Source organism: Hipposideros armiger, unplaced genomic scaffold, assembly GCF_001890085.2.
Source record: "Hipposideros armiger isolate ML-2016 unplaced genomic scaffold, ASM189008v1 scaffold_436, whole genome shotgun sequence".
NCBI lineage: Eukaryota > Metazoa > Chordata > Mammalia > Chiroptera > Hipposideridae > Hipposideros > Hipposideros armiger.
The window spans coordinates 1114436-1122135 of NW_017731786.1; the positions used below are offsets into that span (position 1 = coordinate 1114436).

At 45.2% G+C, this 7700-nt stretch overlaps 1 long non-coding RNA gene across 1 annotated transcript in view; it reads left to right on the forward strand.

The window, feature by feature from the left end:
* LOC109394774 (uncharacterized) overlaps positions 1-7700 on the forward strand; it is a 75598-nt gene that overhangs the window by 16845 nt on the left and 51053 nt on the right. The gene's annotated exons all lie outside the window — the stretch shown is intronic.

A 7700-nucleotide genomic window follows, 5' to 3' on the forward strand; every position in this document is an offset into this window, starting at 1 on the left:
ACGCACTCCTGCGCCAATTCCAGCAGACCAATGCAGTCCCAGATCTGAGCCTCTGTGGGAGGGCCCAGCCCTGAAAAAATGGCGGCCTCCTGTGCAAGCTCCACACCAGGGGAAAAATGGTCCCCAAATCCTCCAGCTCCCGCACCAAAGGCGCTCAGCTCAGTCCTTCCCGGAGGCGCCTGGGCCCCGCTCACAAAGCCACTCCCTCCACCAGGAACCGGGTGAGTGCTCACCTGCGAGCGAGTCGGTTTGCCGGCTCCACTGTTTCTCCAGCCGCCCTCAGCCTCACCGAGCCGAGCAAAGAGAGTCCTCACTATTTTCTCCTTCCGTAGAACTCCTCTTCCCGGCAACGTAACTCTGGGGTGGTGAGCGCGGTGTGCGGTGGGAGGGTCTCGCCCCCAACCGGAGAAGCCTCCCCACCACTGAGGTGACCCTCACGGGGTTCGCCCTCTCTCGTCTCCTTCCCTCCTACCAGACTTGATGTGGCCTCCTCTTTAAGTCCTTCATTTAGAGGTTGTGTTCATCTAGGGTGCAGGGAACTTCCGAGGTTGAATATCTTATAAATTATTTGTAATTTTGGTGTGATCCTGGGAGGTAGTCAGCACAGCGTCTGTCTATTCCGCCATCTTACCAGAGTCCCTCCAGACACTTCTAATGACGGCGAACTACTGCTTGAGCAATGCTGACCAAAGTGTCCACTTGTATACATTTTCTTTTACACCCCCGGTATATTTGTTAGTTTGGAGAACAAAAAAAAAGGTATTAATAATAAGCAAATATATTTTCTATTCAGGGACCATGTCTCTGGAGGTTCAGTTGTGAATTATAATCTGGGCCGGAACTGACACATAGGAGTGTGTTCCTGAGCCACAGGGGAGGTGGTGATAATGGAATTCTCAAGCATCGGGAAGGATCGTGGGCTTAGAAAGGAAATGTGTACACCTGTGTATGACCCGTGCCTTACACCAGACTTAGCACAGGAATCACTGGCGATAGCTGAAACATGCATGAATGAGCAATGCGTTCTGAGGTCTATCCTGTGCTTCAAAGAATGAGTAAGACTATTTCTGGAAAATGGCCAGGTAAGGGTAGACAGAAACAATGTGTTTACCTGCGCTTTTTCTTCTTATAGCTGCTAACTCTGGAATCATCTAATGTAAAACGATAAATTTGAAATGTCTGTTGACAGATTCCCCCTTGTGACAGCCATCAGTTTCATTCACCCAAAATTCCCAGCTTCCCAATTACCAGGCACGTGGGCAGAAGGCTCTTCCTGGACGTCCTGGGGTGAGAATTGATCACATGGTTGGTTCGAGCCAATGAGCTGTGAGCAGGAGCAAAGTGTGACTTTCTGGGCTGGGACTCGGGCCCCTGGAGCTCTCTCTGTGCTCTGCTGCCACTACCCACAGCATCCCAGAGGGCGACAGTCGTCAGCCTCAGCCGTGCGTTAGGGTGATGCAGACCAGAGCCCCCAGCCAACAAGTGGTCATCCTGTAGCGTGACAGGAAACAAATCATCTAACCTATTCCGGTTCCACTCTGGGGACAGTTGATCAAATGTTCAGTACACATTCTCCATCATGACCTGCAAATCCTGTTTAGTTCACCTGCAGCTCTTTCTCTGACGTGTCTTTTAGGGGGAATCCATTACATCCCTAAAAAACTCCTCTATTTGGCTATGAAACGTTTTGGGTTTTTTTTCCTGGCGATGCTACAGGAAGGAAATCTTCCCCAGGACATCAATCCTCTTTCTTTACAAGTTCCTGGATTCAGGGCAGAGGAATTGTGCTCTGGGGAGAGATCAGAGTCCCTGTGTGCGGGTCCCCTTGCTACTCTCCTGTCCACAGAATGCTGGGCTGAATAAAGACAGGCCGGGATGTCATCTGCACACTGAGACCTGTGGTGCCTGTATGCAGATCACATACACACTATCCCCCACTACAGCATATGCTGCGGGGGACGTGAGGACCACCTGCCTTGCCCCCCAGTGGGATTTACGATCACAGATATGACAATAAAAATGATCCAGGATATGGCCTAGTACTGACAACAGCAGGACTGGGACAGAGATGAGGGGTGAGTCTTCTCTCAGCCAGGGTGCAGAGCAGAATTGGGTACTGATTACAATTCGTACCGGCTACAGGTCAATGGCAGGAGACATGGAACAGGGCGAAGTAAGATCCATGGAGGCTGCCCCGGCCGCTTCAAATCCCCACTGTCCCCTTAAGATCCCAACACCCTGATAGGCCAGTGAGTCCCGGAGAGGCATGCATCCCTGCCTTCCCAGCAGAGCCCTGCCGAAATTGCTGCACGAGCATTTGGCTCGGCTCCCAGCCCTGCTCTCAACACTGCAAGAGAAGGCTTTTCCTGGCGAAAACCTCATTTCCAGGTCTCATGTGCTTCTGTCTCACTGCTGGCGAGCATATGCTTAGTGAAGGAAAAAAGGGAAGCCGCTGCCCCCAAACCACTGGGCAATCTCGGCTCTTTGCGGCTGGCTTCTCCCTGCCCCCACCCCTCCATCCTCTTTTATGTTATCCTTTATGTCACATCTTCATTAATACCCTGAGCCCAGTATTACCTGGGAAGGTTTTCGTCTCTCAGGCTTATGAGGGTCAGGGATTACGTTTATTTTATTTTGGCCTGTTGATATTTTCCTAACTTCATTTTTGAGAGTTTATATATATATTTTTTTCTGAGACGCCCGTGTGGTCCCTGGGACAGAAGGAAATAGTACTGCCAGAAAATTGGATGGGTTTGAGGAGGAGGTTGCCATGGAAACCACTTAGGTTTTGATGATGGGAGATGATGGCATGTTCTGGAAGGAACTTGAAACTGTAAGGATATTTGATCCTTTTCGTGGCAGAGATCACCAAGGGCCTGGAACTCGGTTTCCAAGCAGTACAATAGGGAAGGCTTCTGCGTTTCTCTTTTATAACACCCCACACCCCCACTACACGCACACCTATTTAAAATAGTGATTATTCCCTGGAGGGTAAGATGTCTGGCTGTCAAGTTCCTCATTCTGTCAGCCTGTCACATTAGCCGCTATTTGGATACATCTAGCTTCTTGTTCATTTCAGGTGGAAAGAGGGAAGGAAATAAGGAACAATGGAAGAAATGAGAGAATTAATCTTAAAACATCGTTATGAAAGCCTTGTGAGACCTTCATACTTTCTTTTGGCTGTTGTGGAGGACAACTAGAAAAATAAAAAACAGATTGTTTTTGTGCAAAAGGTCTTCCGACTTCACAAGATTTGAAAACTACATGGCCACTGCTTGGTGAGAGCTGTTAGAGCCTGGGTTCCCTTGTCATTGCTCTGACACTAAACTGTGGCTTCATCTATCTGCTGGACTTCAAGTTTCCTCATGAAGGGGTTGGACTCAAGTCGAGGGCACTTCCCAAATATTAGACGTTACACAGTACAGTTCAGCTTTGTAATTTCAGCTGATAATTACTTGTATCGTTCCCATTAAACTACATTCTGGTGTTTTTTTTTCCCCTCGGTAGTTGCACCTGGGTGGGGACAACAGCTGGTCCTTCCCCCCAAACACCAGCTTCCTTGTCTGCACAGAAAAAAAAGGCTACAGAATCACTAATGGCCCCAGTGCTGGAAACATACCAGAGTGAGACTGTGTCTAAAACACTTACCAAGAGATTTGCACCACGCAGGGCACTGCAAAATGAGAGACTGACTGTCTGCTAGGATTGAAGGATAGATCCCCCCCGATGGCTTGGTTTCCCACTGTCTGCCTTTTGAGAAAGGAAGACAAACCGATTATTTTGCTGTTGTTGACACTGAGTAAGCCTGCTCTTACAACTGACCTCTTGAGATGCCTGTGACTCCACAGGTCCATGTTCGAGTGGCATTATCTCCCTATAAATACAACAGTCCAGATAGGCCCGTTGTCAAGGAGACTGACTTATGTTTTGAATGGGCTGCCACCCAGCAAGTTGTCCTGGTTTTCACAGCCAGTATTCCTACATAGAGACACTTATTCTGAAAATGTTCTATTTTTTAAAATTTGTTCTAATACAATTGACATATTGATGAATGAACACTTAGATCATAATACAAATTTTGCACGTTTATGCATGATGCCTAATTTCAGGAGCAAACTTCTGGTTTCTTTTTAAGATAAAGTGCCCTATTTATTGTAATATTTAGGTATTTGTTAACCATTTCATGTATGTAAAACTCTGCTACCATTTCTCCTAGAATTCTGTTGGGGTTTTTTTGCATAAGAAACACTGTCAAGTTTTTGAGTGCTTTGCCCATTATCCCTGTGGATTACATGGCACAGTTTTTCATAGCATGGTGTATTAGTTTTCTATTGCTTCTGTAAAAAATAACCCCAAATATGCCCGCTTAAAACAAAAGAAACGTGGGCTTCCAGTCAGGATGGCAGAGGAGGTAAATTGCACTTGCCTCGCCCCCCCCAATCACATCAAAATTACATCTATTATAGAACAGCCATTACTGAGAACCACCTGAAAACTAGATGAACCGAATTCTAATGACTAAGACTATAAAGGAGAAACTGTATCATCGGGAATGGTAGGAGGGGTGGAGACATGGACCTGGCATGTCCCACACCCACGGTGTGGCAGCTAAGGATCAGGAGGGCCCAGATGACATGGAATCAGTCCATCAAGCAACAACCTGCTGATATGCTGTCTTTGTAAACGGTTCTAATCTTGTGTCAGTCAGTGCGGCATCATTGCTGGGTTCGAGACAGGCTCCGACATCTCTTAGCCCCATCTCAGGAAACGCATTCAAATTAAAACTGTGAATGGGGGCCTACCAAGCCTGTCTTCCCATCATCTGCAAGTACAAAATAATTTGAACACCAGCACAGTGTTACAGTCAGTTATAGGGAATCGTCATGAACCAGCTCAGAGACGGAGTCAGGGCTCACATCCCCATACCACCAATGAATGCAAAGAGTAGATCAAAGGACCAAAAGCTTTCTGAACATCTCTGCCTGGCCCAGTATTGAACACTTTCACCCACTTTACCGTACTTAATCCTCAGGACAATACAAAACAGAGTACATTTCCTTATATTCCGTAGTTTAGAGAAGGAAATTAAGTGGACATTAAGTAACTTGCCTAAGGCCTCACCACTACAAAATTCAGACTTAGGTCTGATGTCAAGCTTTGCACTAACCTGGTTTGTGGTAACGGCTGCAAAAGGCCATGTATGAGAATTCGTAAGCCAGAGAATTGTGCTGGTGGGCCCAGGGTCCATCTGATCCGTGTCTCCTGTAGGTTCTCTGAAACCTGACTGTTGAATGAGCCATCTGGGACCCCATAAGTGGCATCCTCTCATTGTCCCCAGTGGACTGAGAGTGAGACTTGAGCAGATGGCGATTTCTATGCCTCTGCACTGACAAGCTTCCACACAGAGCCTTGCCAAGTTCAATGCCAGGCCCGGCCACAGGTAGACCTCCAGCCCTTCAGCTCTGTACTCATTCACGTGTCCAAGGAGCCATGCGGAGGGCGCAGGGCCCTGACTGAACCCACTGCCGCTCCAGGTGTGTCTTCCACCTGTCAGTTTGCATTCAGACAAGGAGATAATCCAATTGGGTGAATTGGGAATTATCAAGATTTACTCACTCTACATATTTCCACCTAGCAGACAGTTCGGGAGATTGCTGGTAACTAGCGAAGCGCACGGAGAATGGCCGATTCAATTCCCCAGGCTCCATTTTACTTCTCAAATTGAAAACCTAACCCTCAATTTTTCCTCACCGGCTAAATCAGCATAAATCTTTCTTGGCATGCGACCTGCTCTGACCTAGGAAAAAGCGCCTTCCAATCCCCTATTATTCGCATTGATCTTGTATTATCCAAGGTCTTTCATTAATTTTCAGGGTCTGAGATGTAAGTCACTCAGTCCCTAAGAATACAATGCAGAGTCTAAAAGGAAAATAAGGGGATATCTGGGCTATTTAGACAAGAAAACCTAAACTTTGGAGATTGAAAAAGAGGGAAAGTCCCTTGTTTTCACACACACAAAAATGACTCTGAAGACTGCTGTCTAAGACATTCCCAGGGAGGACCTACAGATGGTCGACAGACATGCGACAAGATGCTCAACATCACTAATCACCAGGGAAATGCAAATCAAAACCACAATGAGATGTCACCTCACACCAGTCAGAATGGCATCACGAATAAATCAACAAAGAAGTCCTGGAGAGGCTGTGGAGAAAAGGGAAACCTGGTGCACTGTTGGTGGGATTGCAAATTGGTGCAGCCACTATGGAAGACAGTATGGAGGTTCCTCAAAAAATTAAACATAGAACTACCATGTGACCCAGCAATCCCACTTCTGGATATTTATTCAAAGAAAGTGAAAACAGTGATTCCAAAAGATCATGCACCCATATGTCAATTGAAGCATTATTTGCAACAGCCAAGATATGAAAACAACCTCGGTGTCCACTAATAGATGAATGGATAAAGAAGATGTGGTACACACACACACGCAAATCAAGTATTACTCAGCCATAAAACAGAAGGAAACCTTGCCATTTGTGCCAACATGGGTGGACTTAGAGGGTATCATGCTCAGTGAAATAACTCAGACAGGGAAAGACAAATACCAACATACCTCCGGGACACTGTGGGCTGGGTGTTCTCAGCCGCCACAGTGAAATGAATTGCAATCTTTTCGCTGGTGGAAGGTCTTTACTGTAATTTGTAGAACACGCAATTATGACGTGCAGTAGAGCAAAGCACAATGAAACGACGAATGCCTGTACCATACGATCGCATTTACATGTGGACTCTAGAAAAACAAAGCAAGAAAACAAAACAGAAACAGAAACAGACTCATGCATACAGAGGACAAACGGATGGTTGCCAGAGGGGAGAGGGGATAAGAGGTACAAATTTCCAGCTGTAAAATAAGTCACGATCATGTCATGTACAGCTTAGGGAATATAGTCAATAATATCATAATGACTCTGGGGACAGATGGGTTCTAGACTTATGGTGGTGATCACTCTGTAAGTTATATAAATGTCAAATCACTATGTTGTGCTCCCGAAACTAATTTAATATTGTATGTCAGCTATACATCAATTTAAGAAAATAGGTCCTGGTATGATAACCCAACTAATGAAGAGAAGTGAATTTTTTGGACACATTGGAAAATATTAGAACAAATTTTTGTTATTAAGACATGAAATATAGATAAGGACAAAGATAACATAACACTCATTTATACCATTATAACTAGGACATTGACAGTAATTATGAGAAAATGAAGAGTGAGTGGCAGCATTTCAAAGGATTTTTAAGAGTTGCTATTACATAAGAAAACTAGAAATTCTCTCAGATGTTACAGTTCATTTGTGAAAGAATCTTGATAGGTTTTCCCAAACTTTACAATTCACATTTGGACAATATTTTCCTTACCAATAATAGTTTTTCTATCTGAAAAATATCTGAACTACTAAATTTTTTTTTCCTTCGTGAATGTTGTCACTAGAAACATTCTTTTATTTTTTGTTAGATCGGGTGAACAAAACATAATGAGTAGACATTTACACCCCTCACAAAGTGATACCCCCTCCCAAGTCTACTACCCCTCTGACATTGTACAGCTATTACAATACCATTGACTGTATTCCCTATGCTGTACTTTACACCCTCTCCCTCTCTCTCTCTCTCTCTCTCTCTCTCTCTCTCTC